Source organism: Octopus sinensis, linkage group LG2 (genome assembly GCF_006345805.1).
Source record: "Octopus sinensis linkage group LG2, ASM634580v1, whole genome shotgun sequence".
NCBI classification, from domain to species: Eukaryota; Metazoa; Mollusca; class Cephalopoda; order Octopoda; family Octopodidae; genus Octopus; species Octopus sinensis.
The window spans coordinates 141,678,799-141,699,752 of record NC_042998.1 but is presented as its reverse complement, the minus strand read 5'-3'; the positions used below and the strand labels follow the sequence as shown (position 1 = coordinate 141,699,752).

The 20,954-nt window shown below is 33.4% G+C and overlaps 1 protein-coding gene across 3 annotated transcripts in view; it reads left to right on the top strand.

Annotated features, from left to right (window-relative positions):
* LOC115224044 (mucin-5AC) overlaps positions 1-20,954 on the top strand; it is a 426,655-nt gene that overhangs the window by 125,502 nt on the left and 280,199 nt on the right. The window contains exon 1 of one of the 3 annotated variants that reach the window (XM_029794846.2): positions 13,687-13,797. The exons of the other annotated variants lie outside the window; for them this stretch is intronic. The gene's annotated coding sequence lies outside the window, so the exon portion shown is untranslated. Of the gene's footprint in view, positions 1-13,686; positions 13,798-20,954 lie in introns of those variants that run through there. 3 annotated transcript variants of the gene reach the window in all.

The window sequence follows — 20,954 nt, the reverse complement described above, 5'->3', positions numbered from 1 at the left end:
CAGAAATGGTTGTGGAAGTTGTGTTATAAATTGAATTATATCTACTATGCAAGAATGATATTAATATTATCAACTTAGTAATATGAAAGTCAGTAGCAATCCAATCACGATCTCACCTCTGACCTCAAAGAGACCCAACTACAGATACTATAAACCATTTAATTTGGCTTCTTACAAATTAGTTGTATGATGCTGATGGTGATGGTGGTAGTTTCAAATTTTGGCACAGGTCCAGCAATTTCAGAGAGGGACTAGTTGATTGCATCGCCTCCCCACCTCCCCGTGCTCAACTAGTACTTATTTTATCGACTCCAAAAAGATGAAAGTTGATCTCAGCGTAAATGCAGACGAAATGCCACTAAGCATTTTGTCCGACATGCTAATGATTAATAATAATAAGAATAAGAATAATAATAATACCAAGCAACAATAATGATAAAGAGAAAATTGTACAGTATTCAGACTTGAGAACAGATGCCAATAGAATGTAGAATATAAAAGCAAAATCAGTACCAGTTGTAACTGGAATACTTGGGTTGGTGATGAGAAACCTTCAGAAACACCTTGACACAACTGGAATCTGTCCTGGCCTTATGACATTGCGAAAGACAACACTTTTGGGAACAGCAGATATCTTGCGGAAAGTATTGTCTAAGATTGCATAACTTGATAGAGAGTCAATTAAACAATCCTGTGTTGATGAGATCATCACTGTGCAAATGAAAGAATAATAATAATTATAATAATGATAGTTTCTAATTTAGGCATTCGGGCCAACAATTTGGAGGGAGAAATTAGTCAATACTATTGATCCCAGTGCTTGACTGATATGTTTTTTTCATCAACTCTGGAAGTTGGAAAAGCAGAGATAACCGCAATGAGATTTGAACCCCAAATGTTAAGAGTCAGAATAAATACCGCTAAGCATTTTGTTTGACACTCAAATGACCAATCCATCAATCTGTGGAAAATAACAAGCAAGAGTGTGTTGTTAGTTAAGACTGCAAGGATGTTGATGATGATGACAGTAATGATTGTGATGATGATAGTGAGGATGGTGATGAACACGATGACAGTTATGGCCCTTGCTGCCACCACAATTATTATCGCCATTGTCTTTCATCATCATCGTCATCTTCACTGTCCTCTTTACCATTTTTATTATTATCATTTTTATGCCCATTACAACCACTGCCATCATCACAACTCTCCTCCTCCTTTGGCTAAACAGTAAGCAGTTCTCTATATGTGGCTGTCTTTTATTGAAAGTCCTGTATTAGTGTTATTGATTTTTTTTCCCCTTTTCCTCCTTCTCTCCTTTCCTATATACACTAACAACATTTGTTCAGCATGTGAAGAAGTATGCAGCATGTGTACATCTGTAGATCTGTGCATTTCTCTATATCACCCAGCTCATGTCCCCCTTGAAATCTCCTGATTTCACAATCTTGCCTGAGATCTGTTTCAATAGCTGAGATCCTAGCATGCATTTCCCAGTATTGATTTTTATATGTATATTTGTACACACAAGAAATATCCACTGTATGTGTGTGTGTGTGTATCTCCTACAAAAGCAGTAGTTCCAACCAGGAATTGGCTTTGCTGCCCACTGGTCAAGGAGGAAAATCTTACAGTGAATGTATGGTGGTCATAGCTAAAAATGCAGTAGAATGATGATAATAATAATGATTTGGACATGGCATTCTATCCATGGCTTGTGTCTATGATTACCACATATCTGTATTAGTCAGTTTAGTGGTATGCACAGTAGTAGTAGTAGTTAGTAGTAGTAGTAAGAGTACATAATTATAATAGAGGCTGCAATGATGGTTTGATACTATGTGTTGTGTGTGTGTGTATATATATATATATCGAGAGAGAGAGAGGGAGAATGCTGGCTTTATATGTGGCAGGGTTAGATATATAGTGTGGCCACATTTGTAATTATAGAACTGGCTTTTATCTGTAATCTCTTTTGGGAGTCAAGACCATATCTGCAATCATGCTATAAATTTGTAGCCATATCTACTGAGTTTGTGATCTTATCTGTGGTATGGAATCATAGTCTTCACTGTTCTAGGATACATGTTTATAATCTGAACTTTGGTGTGATGCAGTCAGGACTTTAACTGGATATCATACAGTTATGGCCTTAATGGTAGTGTTATGAAGATGTTGTATTGTGATCTAAATTAAACCTTTCCATCAAAATTTCATATCAATTTATGTTCCAAACACCAGCTTAATAGTGACAAAGTTATTTTACTAAATTTGTCATTACTTTCAAGATTAATTGCAACAGAGACAAAATATTTCAACACACACACACAGCAGAACATCAAAGATATAACAGCTAAATAGAGAAAGAGAGAGAGGACTATACTAGCCATTAAGCTAGTACTCACTCACTTTCAGTTGTGTAAGCTGGAACAACATGAAATGAAATAACTTCCTCAAAAACATAATGTGCTGCTCAATCCAGAAACCAAACTTGCAACCTTATTATCGTGAGCCCAGAACCTTAACCACTGAGCCAAAGTGTTTCCTCTTCTAAACATCAGCTACTTAGATGTCATCAGCCTAAGGTGCCCTGCAAAGGTCAGGGCGTTGTCCTTATTCCATTGACTAAAGAGAAGTAAAAAATAAATTTTCCCTCAAAGACATAACACTTATCCAATTTCCTCTTGAGTAAACTAAAGCAAGAGTTTATCAGTTGATATTCAGATGGTCCTAAGAAGCTTTAAAAATAGCCAAGTTGATATATAAATTTGTTTCAATAAAGTAACATGTTGGGAGAGAGAAAGAAAAAAAGAAAGAGAAAAAGAATATATAGTAGAGGTCTTTAGTATAAAGAAGGAAATCTGTGAAAATGTAGTAGTTATATTCTATTTAAGGTGTTGGATGTCGAAGGGTTTGACCATATATACTGAATGTGAATGCGATTCTAGAATGTAAAGTTTTGGTAAAATATTATTTTTCATTGATTAGTGATGGTTATCTGGATAAGTTGCATGACTATTGATCACATGATTCTGGGTTCAAATCAACTGTGATCAATCCACATGCAAGGCACTGTCTGTTTTAATTTGTTTGATTGAGAACAAGTTTAATTCCTGCTTCACACTCAAATGGACAGTGGCAATAAGGGTGTTCAACTGTAAAAAAAAAAACAAAAAAAAAAACAATTCCTCTATCAAAACCTATCCCAGACCAGCTCAGAAAAATGGATAGGAAAAAAAAAACTAGAAATCAATGTCAGAAAGATCTAGAAATTTATCAATAAGGACAACTTAACCTAGCAATGTTTTGCACGATAAATTGGAAGGAGAACAAAAATGCTGCCTACACACATTTGTGAATATAGACTACTTTCAGTATACAGATGTCTGTATTGATTGCTATGAGATACCATTAGAGATTACGAGGAGCCACTGTGGTAGAGAACTTTGGGAATTTCAGCTTTGTGTTGTTCATATATTGGTAGGATGTGGTAAAATATACTCATTCGTTGATAAGTGGTGGTGATTGTAGTATTTCTAATACTACAATACTGATTAAAGAGACTTAGCGGTTGTGGCTTGAAACTTTCTGTTTTTGGATACATATGAATAACATGTGTTGAGTGGGATGATATACAAATGATACCAAGATGAGAAGTTGGTATCCTTTCTATAGAACTATAATCATAATAATCTTTTCTATTAAAGGTACAAGGCCTGAAAATTGTGGGTAGGGCTTAAGTTGATTACATCAACCCCAGTACATTACTGGTACTTAATTTATCAACCCCAAAAGGATGAAGGGTAAGTCAACTATGCAATTTGAACTCAGAATGTAAAGATGGATGAAAATGCTGATAAGCATTTTGCCTGGCATGTTAACGATTCTGCCAGCTCACCACCTCAGTAATAATAATAATCCTTTCTACACAAGGGAAATTTGGGGAAGGGAGATGGTCGGTTACATCGACTCCAATATGCAACTGGTACTTATTTTATCGACCCTGAAGGGTGAAAGGCAAAGTCAACCATGGCAAAATTTGAACTCGGAAATAATAATAATGATAATTTGTTATTGTGATCATCCTAAGGTGACAAGCTAGCAGAATTGTTAGCACACCAGGTGAAATGCTTAGTGACATTTCATCCATCTTCATGCTCTGAGTTCAAATTCCACTGTGGTTGACTTTGTCTTTCATCCTTTTGGGGTTCGATAAAAAATAATTACCCCTTGAACACTGGGGTTCATGCAGTTGATTTAATCTCCATTTGTGAAATACTTCACAGATGGTGATTTTATATTTCTAGCAATGCATTGCCATATATGTTTCAACATGGTAGGTATTATTATGAGACCACCTCACCATATCCATAGGATATTATTAAATATTATTTGTAATATCCATGGATCCTATGGGGCCCCATTAATTCGACATGCATACTTCTCCAGGCAATTTTTGCATTAGTTTACATTGGATTTCTTTGTTCTTTAGACTTCAATTTATATATTTATACATATATATATTCTTTTGCTTGTTTCAGCTGCAGCCATGCATCTGTTTATATTCTTTTACTTGTTTCATTCATTTGACTGTGGTCATGCTGAAGCATTGCCTTGAAGGGTTTTAGTCAAACAAATCAAGCCCAGCACTTACCTTTTTTTAAAGCCTTGTACTTATTCTATTGGTCTCTATTGCTGAACTGCTAAGTTATGGATACATAAACACACCAACACCAGTTGTCAAGCGGTGATGGGGGTACACACACACATAAATATAAACATATATATACGACAAGCTTTCAGAATCCATCTACCAAATCCACTCACAAGGCTTTGATCAGCCCAAGGCTATAGTAGAAGACACTTGCCCAAGGTGCCATACAGTGGGACTGAATCTGGAACCATGTGGTTGGGAAGCAAGCTTCTTACACAGCTATGCCTGTATGTACACAAACACACACACACATATATATATGCAGTATAGCAGAACTGGCATTGGATTAAATGGATTACTGTATTTAGTTATGTCCTTTTATATTCAGATCCTGCTAGATTGAAGTTTGCCTTTTATTACTTTAGTGTATATAAAATATACACCTTTTATGTACTGGTTAAATTTAATCAGCTATACTCCTCTGTCTGCTATAATTTTTTTGTTTTTTTGCCAACATGAAAAATCATTATTATTGGCTTTTTTCCCAATTATCTGAATTCAGTTTATTTTATTGAAATTATCAATCATTCTTATATGACCCCGTATATATATCTGTGACCCAAATTTTTAAATGCTCAGTTGTTTGATAGATTTTATTGTTGGTTTTTTTTTTTTTCTTTTGTGTGTGTGTGAGATGTGATGTCCTAGTGCAAAGATCAAAGATAGTACTGTTTGCAAATGACAGTCGACCAGTATATTGTCTTTCTTTTAATCTAATTTAATTCTGTTTTGTTTTTTGTCTTTTACCAATTTTTTAATTATTTTTTTTTAAATCTCTTCTAACAAATTAGAGTGCAATAGCTTAAAATTTATTTTAAAAACAGATCTGCCCATGTTAAATGTAAAAAGACTCAAGAAAACTTTATTCAATATTCCATATTAAATATTCCATTCATGGCATTTCACAAAGATATTCATAGAACTTGCAAAGATATTCTATGATATTCATAGAAATAGTAAAGATGCAAAGCGAACTGCTTTTGTGCGTGGAGAGCCTGGATCACTTGAAAATGAAAGTGATTCCATATTAAACTTCAGAATAAAAGGCCATGAAGAATATGCTTCACAAGGTGTCATATCTCTAATTAAGGTCTCTATTATCATATTTACCATAATCCTGACATTTGATACACTAGATTCCTTTCCTCATTCCTGAAAGAACTTCAAATTGGATTTTACAACATTAAGATTTGATCATATATTTTCCTACCCGTTTGGATGCTTCAGGAATTGTAAATTTGGCCATTCAAAGATCAGTTGAATAAGCAAACGAATTTGCTGGTGAAGTTAGAGTAGGCAGTTACAAAGGTTGTAATTACACATTCACAAGAATATGTTGTACTAACTGTCGGATAAAAGTACCTCTCTTGCAAACCATTATCAATTTAGATTATAGAAAACAAAATTCTTCCTTATTTGCTCTCTCTCTCTCTCTCTATATATATATATATATAATATATATATATATGAGCATCATTTTAGCATCTGCTTTTCCATACTGACAAGAGTCAGAGTTTGCTAAAGCAGATTTTCTACAGCCAGATACCATTCCTGTCACCAAACCTCACCTGTTTCCAGGCAAGATAATATTTCTCTATGGCCAACCATGTTTCTGCATATTTGGAAATAAATGACATTCATTTACAACACTCCTGCATGTCAAGACCAAAGAAATGCAAACACATGTGCATACACACACACACACACACACACACACACAGAGGTTTTCTTTCAGTTTCTTTCTTCTAAATCCACTCACATGGCTTTGGCTTACCCAGAGCTACAGTAGATGACACTTGCCCTAGGTCCCACACAGTGGAACTGAACCCGAAGTCATGTAGTTAGGAAGGAAACTTCTTAATCACACTCTCACAGAGAGAGAGAGGCAGCAAGGGCATAGCTGTATAGTTAAGAAGTTTGCTTTGCAACTATGTGGTTCCAGATACATTCCCATTGTGCACCACTTTCAGAATCTGTTTTCCATAGCTTTAGGCCTACCAAAACTTTGTGCTTTGTGTATGGGTTTAGCTGCTGATGTTGGATCCCCATCCACAGCTTCCAGCACCTCTTGAACTTTGACAACAAATAGTTGTACAACTTTCACAAAGCAAGGTATCCCTGTATCACTATGATGCACTTCTAAAGCAGCAATCACAGCATGCCTTTTCATTTGCTGAGTCAGCCTGATGTCTGACATTATTTATCTGAAAAGCAAGGTAAAAAAAATAAGTTAGAATAAAGTTAGAGCTCTTGAAAGTTGTATCTTTAAGAAACTGATGCACCTTGTATATATCTGTGTGTGCATATGTGACTAATAGCACACGACCGGGAAATGCAGTGCCCTGCAACTGCATAAGTACATCCGAATGTCCGTTACGTGGGGAATGTCGGGCTAAAAACGTAATCTATTCATGTGAGGTGAGTACCCAGTTTAACACACTCACCTACATAGGTTGCTCGACCTCCTGGAAATCCAGATACTACAACCACCGGTCCTCATTCAAGCATAGACACAAGGCTAGCAGCACCTCCCTATCTAAAAAAATTTGGGAATTAAAAGACAATAGCATAGGTTTCAAACTCAGGTGGTCCATCATCGGATCAGCTGCACCTTATTTAAATAATAGAACAGCCTATGTTGTGTGGAACTCCTGAATATCTTGAAATTCAAGGAGAAACACAATCTAATTAATAAAAGATCTGAATTTAAGCTCTCTTGTATACACAAACTAACCAATACTTTTAAATACTACAAAGCTTAGGCTATTATACCAACTCCCCCATACAATATCCTCCCATCCAAGTACAACTTGTCGGCTCCAGCACATCCCGTTTTTTTCCTATATATATATTTTTTTTTTCCATATATATATATTTTGTCTGCCATATATTTTTTTTCCTATATATTTCTTTTCCTACATCTATCTTTTTCCTATATATATATATATGTGTATATGTATCCATACGTGTGTACGTATGTACATGTTGACCACTAGACAATTTACGAGGAAATAGATAAGCGGTTTAACCACAAACCAGACAACCCTCTACAATATACTGAGTCCCCAGCCGTCCCAGTTGATTTATGACACCTACTGCTTAGGCTTCTACAACCAGAATATGTCATCTTCCTGACCACCATGTTCATAACCACTTTATATCCCTTATCCTTATATTCTTTTATATTTTCATATTTTTGATACTTTTTTATATTTTTTTATCTTTTATATTTTTTATATCTTTATATTCATTTATACTTTTTTTTATATTTTTTATATATTTTATATATATATATATTTTGTCTGCCATATATTTTTTTTCCTATATATTTCTTTTCCTACATCTATCTTTTTCCTATATATATATTTTTTTTTTCCATATATATATATTTTGTCTGCCATATATTTTTTTTCCTATATATATATATATGTGTGTGTATGTGTATATATATATGTGTGTGTGTATGAATATGTATGTGTGTTATATGTGTATGCCTTTTTTTTTATATTTTTTATATTTTTTATATATTTTATATATATCTATATATATGTGTGTGTGTCTGTGTATGTATATGTATGTGTATACGCATATATATAGACACACAGATATAAGTGTGTGCATGTGGATGTGTGTGTGTGTGTATGTATGTACACATATATATACGTGTGTGTGTATGTGTATATGTATATATATGTATATATATATATATATGTGTGTGTATGTGTATATATATATGTGTATATATATATTCTGTTATACTTTCTTACCCTCAGGTTTCTTACTTTCATGTCTACCTTTTGTATCCACTATAATTCCGTATCTTGCCTGTGTGCGAGAATGGATCTACTTGTTATACCTGTGTCTGTGCATATGCATATTTTTGTGTATATGCATAGGGATTTACTCCCTCATGTGTATGGGTGTGGGCGTGAATTTGGGTGTATGCATATTTTTGCCCATATGCATAGAGATTCACTTCGTCTTGTGAATGAGTGTAAGTGCGAGTGTGCCTGTATGTGTGCATGTGCGTGTATGTACATACGTACGTATGCACATCAGTTCGTGTACCCAACTACATGCGCCTTCCCCCCCCCGTATGTATCTGTATATTTTTACACGAGTATGTATGCTTGTATGCGTGTGGTTGTGTATGCGTGCGTATATATACGCGTGTATATGTGTATATGTATCCATACGTGTGTACGTATGTACATGTTGACCACTAGACAATTTACGAGGAAATAGATAAGCGGTTTAACCACAAACCAGACAACCCTCTACAATATACTGAGTCCCCAGCCGTCCCAGTTGATTTATGACACCTACTGCTTAGGCTTCTACAACCAGAATATGTCATCTTCCTGACCACCATGTTCATAACCACTTTATATCCCTTATCCTTATATTCTTTTATATTTTCATATTTTTGATACTTTTTTATATTTTTTATATCTTTATATTCATTTATACTTTTTTTTATATTTCTTTATATTTTTATATTTTATATTTCTATATTTATATTTTTTTATCTTTTATATTTTTATATTTTTTTATCTTTTCTCCTTAATTCTCGCCCCTCTATCTTTATCCCTATTAACTTTTATTACCAGGTTCCTTCACGGCTATGTGTATTTATATATTTATTTATTCATTTATCTATATTACCTCAACATCCAAACTTTCTCATTCTACATTGAGAGAAAGACGGGATGGACGCTTCATTTTTGTGCTGGTACCGCATTATGTCGTATGCGACTGAGAGGATTTGCATCCCCAACATAGAATTTTTGACGTAATACATGTCCTTGAAGTAGTAATTGTGCGTGGCTGAAGAAGGCCATAGACACACATTATGCATTGTTATAAATCCATCTAATAAAGGCCCGAAACATATGTACTGCTGAATCCTTGGCATCGTGTTTTTATTTTGATTAATTTACTCCACCACCTACACCACCAAACGGTATATACAGGTGCTTACAATTATCAAGTACTCACCCTGAATTTTTTTATATATATATATATATATATATTCTTTTTTTGTTTGTTCGTTTCAGTTATTTGACTGAGGCCATGCTGAAGCACTGCCTTTTAGTCAAAGAAATCAACCTCAGGACTTATTCTTTGTAAGCCTAGTATTTATTCTATCGTTTATAACCAACATTGGTTATCAAGCAATTGTGGGGGGAACAAACACAGACACAAAGACACACATATAAATATATGCATATTTATATATATATATATATATATATATATATATATATATATTATATATATATATATATATATATATATACATACACACAAAGTGGGCTTCTTTTCAGTTTCTGTCTACCAAATCCACTCACAAGGCTTTGGTCAGCCTGAGACTATAATAGAAGACTCTTACCCAAGGTGCCATGCAGTGGGACTGAACCTGGAACCATGTGGTTGGGAAGCAAGCTTCTTACCACATAGCCACATGTGTATGTATGTATGCATGTATATATATGTATATCTATTTATGTATATATATATATATATATGGTGTTAAAATAAATAACTTGTTTGTGAATCTGCCTAATATTGCAGCAGCGCAGCAGCAGTATCCTCATTAACAACAAAGTCCTTATTAGTGTCAATTACAGGTAATTTATTGGAGTACAGAATAACCAATACACTCAACATCAGATCCTATAAATCAATCACTGAAACCATCCCTATTCAAAAAATGGTATTAAAAAATTGGCAATTACATTATTTATTTCAGTTTCAGTTTCTTAAACCATACCATTATGAAAGACTTCAATAATCACAATTTGTGCTGTTGAGTGGAGGTGGTGGTGGTGGTGGTGGTGGCCAATAGTTTGAGGGGTGTCTCATCAGACTGTAAAGGCAAACAGCTGCAAGATTTCATTTTCAATAACAATTTATGCATATTTAATAATAATTCTCCAGCATACTTGCATCCAGGAAATGGACAGTATACTTCCATTGACCTCACACTTAACAGTTTGCTTTCTTTCCTCTCTCTCTCTCTCTCTCTCTCTCTCAATTTTATTTGGAAGACTCAAGGTGATCTGTGTGGAAGTGACAATTTCCTTATAATATTTACAGACCAATGAAGCCTGCAGCAATGAAAGACTCTCTCTCTGGAGACAATTGACAAGCCAGATTGGAAGCTGTTTCAAATTTACTACATTAGAAAAGTAAACAATATTATTAACTGGACTTGTGAAATTGTTCCAGTTTTAAAGTTTACATATTTGTCTTTTGTGAATATTAAGGTAACAATGTCTCTGGCTGTTGACTTTAATATCATAAATGTGATCCATGATTTATAGAAAATTATCAGATTGCTGTAAAGAAATGAGGACTGGGAGAGATAAAAGAGCCAAAAAATAGATTCTAGAATAGTTAATTTAAAACATGTATTTCCATGGTCATTGCGCTGACGAACTTTCTGCTCTAGTACTCTCTGATAAGACCTTTAAACCTGTCATATGTTTTTTTTCTCAGGCACATTATTTCTCTATTGAGTCACAAATCCGTTTATTCTAATAGTTTCTTTTCTCAAACTGCTCCTCTCTGGAACTCACTACCATCATTTTGTTTTCATCTGGTCTTTTAACCTTTTAGTATTTAAACAGGCCATATCCAACCCAAATATTCTATCTTTTGATTTTTATTGAGGCAGATTTTCTACAGTTAGATGCCTTTTCCTGCTGCCAATTCTCACCTGCTTCCAAGCAAAGTAATATTTCCCATGACCAGACATGTTTCTGCAGAATATTGGAAATGAATGACACTGCTTGAAAACATATCTGGCAATGGGAAAATATTACCTAGCTTGGAAGCAGGTGAGGATTGGCAACAGGAAGGGCATCTGGCCATAATCTACCTCAGCAAAATCCATCCATCCCTCATAAGCATAAAAAAGTGGATGTTAAAAATGATGATGTAATGTCAAGACAAGAAGACACAAACATGCATACACTCACATACACATGATGGGCTTCTTTCAGTTTCCATTTACCAAATCAATTCCCCCGTCCAAAGTGCCACTGAAGTGGAACTGAACTCAAAACTGTGTGGTTGGGAAGCAAACTTCTTAACCACAAACCCACACCTGTCACTGTATAGACATTACAAGAAAGAATATTGATATATAATATATCATCATCATCATCGCATAATGTCTGCTTTCCATGCTAGCATGGGTTGGACGTATATAAAAGAATTTTCCCTCTGTGCATCAGCTTGGTTATTCCATATTGATAACAAATCAAGATGATCGTTTTTCTAGTCATTCTGTCAAATTAGCACAAGTACTTCTTCAAGATCATGAAATTAACAATATTTTGACTTAGTCTACATGTCTGAGTCATAAAGAAAATTTTTGGTAACCTTTAGCTACCATATTTCTCTTCAACTATACTTTGTTTCTCTTGATCTGGAAAATAATGAAAAAATTAAATCAAATAACTCTGTCCATTAAGTTGGTGTTTGGAACATAGATTAACATGGAATTTTGGTAGAAGGCTTTACTTTAGATCACTTCAATCCTTCTGTTACCATATTTCTGTTGAACTACACTGCCTTTGTTTCAATTATTTTTTTAAAAATAAGAAAGAATTTACCCAAATAACTTTATCGTTATTAAGTTGGTGTTTGGAACATGTAAACTAACATGGAATTTTAATGGAAGGTTTTTAATTTAGATCATTTTATGACAGGAAATTTCTATTATAAAATCAGGAACCATGTCATACAGGTTAATATCAAAAGAGTTAAGTCATAATTTTAAAACACAAAATTTCTTTGTTTTGCAGCAACTCATGAAGAATGGTACAAATTAGAGCCTGCCACATTTGAAAAAAAAACTAAAAAGCTTGCTGACAATTAGGGATTTTATTACACATTATAATTATGCCGGCAGCATTGATTATTAAATTTTGGTTCTGAAAATAAATTTATTTTTTATTTTTTTAAGAAATAAATTTTATCTATTTATTTTTGCTATCAGGTACATACATCATACTCTTCATTGTTGTCAGTATTTTATTGTAAAAACTATAGCCTGTTTCATGATTGTCCATATTTTCAGATTATTTTACCCACCCTTATCACTTCTCTTATATTCACCTTTCTGTAACTTGAGGGTATGCACTGACTCATCTTCACCACTACTTTTTTCTCCAACTAGGGATACCAAGTATCTTCTCTACAGCCAAACACCTGTTCCTGTCTCTCTATCATACTTTAACTTCTCATCCCCTGACATTAAGCCTCCTTCCTCAATACTATTCCCCCTATCACCTCAGTTGAGAGGTCTTGTCTTGTGAGTTATTTGATGTCTCCACTAATATTAGTGCCACTTAGAAAGCACTCTGTACACCCAGTAAAGATGTTGGTACAAGAAAGGGTATCCAGCCATAGAAGCTGTGCTAAAGCAGACATTAGAACTTGGTATAGTTTCCTGGATCCCTAGCATCTGTCAAATCATCTAACACATACCAGCATGGAAAACAAACTTTCGATAATGATGATGGTGTGTGAGAGGCAGAAATGATAAAGGCACTGGACTAAATTCCTGGCAACTATAATTAGTTATGTCATTCTTAGTTCAAACTCCACCAACACTGGGTTTGTCTTTCTTCCATTCAGGGTCAATAGTGGTACATTATTGACCATCCCTGCATCAAGGTAGAGTTATTGTTTATACACTTTTCCTTAGATATTTCCTGTCACTATGATAAATTATTATAGGCAGCAAGCTGGCAGAATTGTTAGCATGTCTTCAAATTTTGCCAGGATCAACTTTGCCTTTCATCCTTTTAGGATCAATATTATCGACTAATCCACTCACCTGAAATTGCTGGCCTTGTGATAAAATATGAAACCAATATATGATAAATTATTATTGTTGTTGCTGTTGATTTTTAAGATAAGAGTGTCTAAATTTGCATTATTTTTTTTTCTCTTTGTAGGTATTTTTTTTTTTTCTCTTAATAATGAAATATATAAAGAGAGGATAAATAGCAGCTATATTGATCCTGCTTCTCACTGGATGGAATGTATATCCTTATTAAACTAAACAGGTTGGAGCACATTATCATTTCTAATTTATAATTTTCTCATTTCCTTTTGCTTTTTCTTTTCTTTTGACAATTTCAAATAAAAAAAAAACATTTTGAGGGTTATTTTGTTTGTTTCTTTTTTCATTATTTTAAATTTTTTTAATCCTTACCATTTCTGGGGGCTTTTGTATTCTTTGTATTTTGGTTTAGATTTCTGAACTTGAAATTTTAATTTTCTTTGAACAAGTGTTGTAGGCCTCACTTTTCAGAAAGAAATCCACAAGATAGTATCGTTGTGTAGAAGAGGCAACCCACAGCTGACTATGTAGCAACCTCTTGTTTCACTCTTTTTTTCTTTTTTTGAGACTTCAAATAAAAAAAAGGAACATTAGTTATGATGATATAACAAAATTCTATTCTAAATTTTGAAACTTTGCACAAGAACTTATTTTGAAGGAGTTTTTCTTTTTTTCATGCTAGGTTTGTCATTACATGAGGAAATTCTCTTTTTACATTTTAGTACAAGATGTGTTCATGTATGTGTGTGTGTGTGATGGGGAAGAACCACTGGCAAACTTCTTAACTATACACATACAAACAAATGCATACACACACAACACACATATATATACTGTATATTCCTGTGTAAAAGTTGTATTATTTTATATTTGATTGTAACTAAAAAAAAAAAAACTGGAGTGCAACTTATATATGGAGTAAAGCTAAAACCATAAAGTGAGAAAAAATTTTGTACCAAGATTTAATGCTGAATTAGGGGTGCAACTTATACTTGAGTGTGACCTATACATGAGTAAATACAGGTCTGCACACACATTGTGTGTATGTGTGAATGTTTCTATTTTATATCTTCACATACCATCATTTGAGCACACTGGTGATATCATGTTTACATTCCTTATTATAAATAAGCTACATATTATTATAGATATGTAGCTTGTAATATGCAGCACATATTATAAATGATATGTCCTTTCAAAGACCAGTGGAATACAAAAATCTCTTATTTGGAAACAGGTAAGGGTTGGCAGCAGGAAGAGCATCTGGTCATAAAATACTACTCTAATAAGTCTTCATGCAACTCATGCCAGCTTGGTAAAAAAAAATAATAAATAAAAGTTAAAACAGTGAGGGAAGGAAACAACTATTCACAGTATGAGTGAATGATTTAATCTCTGTTTCCTATATTGGAGATGACAATTCTTTTCTGAGCATGTGACTGGCTGCAAGCATGTACCAGTGAAAAAGCCTCAAAAAGGTCCCCAAAAGACCAAAATGCATCTAGTGCTCTCACTAGCTGCTGCTGCTGGGATGGATTTTCATCTCCCTTTGATAGTCATTGGATTTTTAACACAGCATGTCCGTAAGAGATGTTATACTAACTAGCCTGTCAATACTGTATATACTTTGAGTACGGCACATAGATGGCTGTTTTATTCAACTGTGTTATGAGAAGGGGTAGGAAATCATCATCATATTCATCATAAGAACAAAATCCAACAGAACTCTTACAGACGGATACAGCAGACCGGTTTGATGTTTCTTTGGATGACTGGGTCTAACCCAAGAGAAGTGAAGTTATAAGGAAGATTCAGTTGACTGTGGTGGTGGTGATTGCAGACTCCTCCACACCCCCTTCAATGTCAACATAGACTGAAGACTAAGTGAATTAAAACTAAAGACTACAACAAAAGGCTTTAATTTCTGTTGTCATTTAATTGCTACTTATCTTCTATCAGCTAAAGACTTTTGTACTTAAAAGAAGGTCATGCAAGGTCATCTGTGAGTGACTCATTCATTGAGCTGCTATGATATCATATTGTTCAGTATTTTTAAACCCATCCATCATCCTCCTCCTCCTCCTGTTGTTTTTTCTGCATAGTGTGGGAGTGGGAGTTATATTTTTAGTCTTGCAGAGGAACCTTCCCATCCCCTGACACTGTACTATCTCCCACCACTACCATATATATATATATATATATATATATATATATTATACACACATATATTTATTCTATATGTGGTGACACAGTGCTTATGTATCCTATTGGTTTTTGTTTGTTTGTATTTTCCTTTTGGTTTTTCTGATTCTTAAATGGTCATATAATGTCACAAAAGACAGACAGTTACTCAGTGCAAGAAATACCACACCGCCACAGTGTGCTAGGTATAAAATGGTAATTACAGGGGAAAAACAAAATGTTACTCTCTGTGTGTGTGTGTGTACCTTACCATTCTTTGCTCTGTGTGTATGTGCATATGTGTGTGTAGTTAAAATATTGGTCCAATTGAGTGCATAAGTGTACAATAATCACAGCACACTTCCTTAAATATGTAACTATTATTAAAATATGGCAGATAAATTTATATATATATATAAATATATGTATACAACAAACAGTAATACAGGCAAAGAAGAACATAGTTTCAGGGAAAACAAAACAAACAGTAGATTAACATGCACTAGTCTGATCCCATCATCAGCTGGCAATTGGAAATCATAGCAATTTTGGTACTTAAAACCATATCATTCATTCCAGTGGTGCCCACAGCTTATTAATTGTGCAAAGAAGTAAAAAAATGAATGGTCAAAGATGAGAAAAAATAAGTGCACACCAACAAATTAGGAATAAAAAAGTACGAAACCAAAACAAGCAAAGATATAACAATGGGTTCTTTCGATTCAGACAATAATTAAAATAATGTATGGAAGATAATTGTGTTGCATCCTGCAACCATATATACATACCACTCTCTCTTTCTATATATATATATATATATAATATATATATATATATATATATATATATATATCGGGTTACTCCCATCATTAAATACCCCAGTGCCATTATAAATAGTTACTCAGTAGCTTCTACATTTCATTATCAGATTTCTTTGCTAACTGTTGCAAATATACATTAGCTGCATTTTTAAGTATCCCCCTCAACCCTTCATTAATTAGTTATAGATTTTATTTGAATTGTTAGATACATCAAAGTTGTCAGCTTGTTTTGCTGTACTTAGATCTTTTGTGGATGTCGACTCCAACTTGAGAGCAAATTTTAGTCAGTATATCTTCCATTGGAGTCTTTGTGACTGTTGTCTTGGACCCATTGCATGGTCTACCAATTCATGTACTAAATGTTTTTATGACCGCTCATGTGGATTTTTGACAGCTGTTATTTTTTTGTCCTGCTGAGTGACCACAAAATCCTCCTCACCTGGCAAGCCAAGTTGGGGAGCCACTTTAATCACTGACCATCCAATCATGAAGCAGGTACTACTGTATTTAGATCAGTGGTTCTCAACCAGGGTCCATTTGGCACTTGGGAGTCTATATAAGATTTTGTTGTTAAAATTTGTGCAATAAACCGATTACACTTCTACAATACACAAAATATTTTCATTTTTAAAGCAATTCCTAATATTTAATTATGAAACTATAATAGGATTTTTTAAAATATCAAATGGCTATGGAAGTTCAGTAGAGTAAAATTGGAATCAAAGGGGTCCATAGGCAAAAAATGGTTGAGAACTTAGATACTAAACTACATTCACCTCTCTAAACAACTCCCTATACTTACATATTGTATGACTATTCATAATATACATAAATGCTGTTACAGACAATACACTGTATTATTGTTTTTAAAAAATCTTAGAGTGGAAAATATTTTTTAATGCCAACATGTCTTTACTCATGTAATCACTTTAAGTTCAGAAATTCGATTAATGGCTAGTTGATTGCAGAAACAGTAGACAGCCAGACAAAATAGTTGCGGTTGTTTACAATATCTTTATGTACTGAGTGTGGATCCCACACAGACCCATTTTGATTTAACCCTCCTGCATCATCATCATCATCATCATCATGTGTCTGCTTTCCATGCTGGCATATGTTAGATGCTTTGACTGAAACTGGTAAGCTGGAGAGCTGCACCAGGTGCCGATCATGGTTTCTACAGCTGGATGCCTTTCCTAATGCCAACCACTCTGAAAGTGTAATGGGTGCTTTTTACATTCCAGTGGCACAGGTGCCAGTTACATGACACCAGCATTGGCCACAACAGTTGATAAAATAAATACTGGGATCAATGTTTGCAACTATACAGTAGAGGTTGGTGCACCAGCTTGCCCACACTCCAGTGATTGACCCCAGTAAGAGAAGTAAAGGATACATACTACTAGTTTCTTTAACCCTTTTGCATTCAGATTATTCTGTAAAAGGTAATGCTGCTCAATTTACATTGTTTTGAATTAATCATGAATTTTCTCATAACTTTGAGATTTTGATGAGGTAACTGTTGATTTTTAGAATCATAATGTAAGATTGGTGGGAGAGGTCAGATCTGATCAGTTTGAATATGAAACAGGTTGAATATTTTAAATGCTAATGGGTTAAGTAAATTATTTGATTGAGGTTTGTTCCCTGTAAGAAACTGGCATCATGAGTAATTTATGTTGAAGTTCTCAATTTGAAATTCATGTGTGTGTGTGTGTGCTGGTATGTTTACATCCCTGTAACTTAGCGGTTCGGCAAGAGACCAATAGAATAAGTACTAGGCTTACAAAGAATAAGTCCTGGGATTGATTTGTTCAACTAAAGGCGGTGTTCCAGCCTGGCCACAGTCAAATGACTGAAACAAGTAAAGGAATAAAAGAATATATATATATATATATATATATAATTTTATTTAATTTATATTAAACTTGTTTTATCTATTGGATTAAGTCTTTCTTTGTTTGATTTGCAAAATAGTGGTTTTGTCTCTAATTAATATTATATATATATATATATATATATATATATATTTGCACAACAAATATTTAAATGTGTATATATATATATATTATATATATATATAATTTTATTTAATTTATATTAAACTTGTTTTATCTATTGGATTAAGTCTTTCTTTGTTTGATTTGCAAAATAGTGGTTTTGTCTCTAATTAATATTATATATATATATATATATATATATATATTTGCACAACAAATATTTAAATGTGTATATATATATATATATATATATAGCAATAAGAAAATTATATTATGTTAACTTATTTATTTATTTACTAAACTGATAATTACAATAATATACATACATATAACATATTATGCTTTACATATACGATATAAAATATAGTAATATATAAGGATACCAGTAATTATTATAAAATAACAAACATGAATATAAATTGGGAAAATATTTTCCTAATTTATTTTCCCAATTTATATTTATATTTGTTATTTTATAATTACTGGTATCCTTATATATTACTTACTATATTTTATATCTTATATGTAAAGCATAATATGTTATATGTATGTATATTATTGTAATTATCAATTTAGTAAATAAATAAATGTTAACATAATATAATGTCTAAAAGTTGATGAACCCCCTATTATTCTCCTCCATTTTCTTATCGCTCTATAAATTAATGGTAAAATATATCTTTACCTCCGCCCATTTAGTACCCTAGGTAATGTAATTGCAATGCAATAAAAAACACTTGTGTATTAATAATTGGGTATTCTACCAGCAGTATATTAGATAGATATCCCTTAGTGGGTTGGATTCACAACCCCTAACTTTCTTGAAGTTATATATATATATATATATATATAATATATATATATAATGCTTGAACTGCACAACACTTTCCACTTTGACCATCAACTAAGAAACACAGCAACTCTAGTACCATGTATGTGTGCAGGCATAGGCATGATTGTGTTATTAAAAAGTTTGCTTCTTAATCATGACAATTTATTCTGTTCATGTTGCCTATAGTCATCTTATTACTTTCCAACTGTCAAAATGAAATTGTAGTTCTGGTTATATAATTCCTGTATCTTTTTCACAAATCAACACCTTGAAGCAAGTATTTTCTGCTACACCCCCTGGCTGACCATTGTGAATGGATTTGGGAAAGGAAACTGATAGAACCCCTTCATATATGGGTGTGTGTGTCTTATCTCCTTCCCTTAACATCATGTAATGGCTATAAGTTAATGTTAGTCATGCAAGTGGTGTCTTTCATATCCAATTTTCTGTGAAAATATGTCTGGTTTTGGGGAAAATATTAACTTGGAAACAGCTATGGATTGGTAACAGGAAGGTCATCTGGCTGTAGAAAATCCACCTCAGAAAATTGTTTGACCCATGGAAAAATAGCCAACATTTGAAGGAGATATATATATATATATATATATATATATATGAGAGAGAGAGAGAGAGAAATATTGTGTGTGTTTATATATGTTGTTTTTCTTACTGTTTGACCCTTACTTATATTAGGTTTTTTGTTTTTTTTTGGTGGGGGTTACATTTTCGTCGTCTTGTATCTTAATAGAATCAGATATTTATTTCAGATATTAGATATTATTTATTCATTGAAACAAAAGTTGGATGTAGATTATGACTTTTATGTCAGAATGGACATCAGTCTCATAATTAATCAGTGTTAGTTAATCAAAAGAAAATGATTGCCAACGAAAAGTGGGGTTTTTATATGTTTTTCTCTCTTTGATGTTGATATAAAAATATAATTTTGTTACAAAATGATTATGGATAACAGTATATTAACCACTTTTTAAAAACTGGGACAAGCCTAAACAAGTGCCTTTCATATCCTGGGTATACAAAGTTAGTGGAGGCATGTGACCTAATGGTTAGGTGTTGCACTCACAATCACTCACAATCACAAGATTGTGGTTCTAATAACTGGATCAGGTGGTGCACTGTGTTCTTGAGCAAAACACTTCATTTCATATTGTTCCAGTCCACTTAGCTGTAAATGAGTTAACCTATGATGGACTAGCATCCAAGTCAGGAGGAATGTGGTGATCTTGGTTATGTATATGCCATGGAAACCAGGTATCCAGCCCTGTGTCCTAGGATTCAAGACAGTATGTCCAAGAGTTGATGATGATATGCAAGTGCTATATCTGTATAAGGGATGAAATATTTGAGTTCAGGACTGGTGAACCATTTCTGCTTCAGTAATTATTCCCTTTTTTATGGTTTTGTGTGTGTGTGTGTATGTATATATATATGTATATATATAGTAATACACATGAAATGAATGGATAATTGGGACATTACTATGCATATTTTAGTGGTTGTGCATGTGTATGCACACACACACACA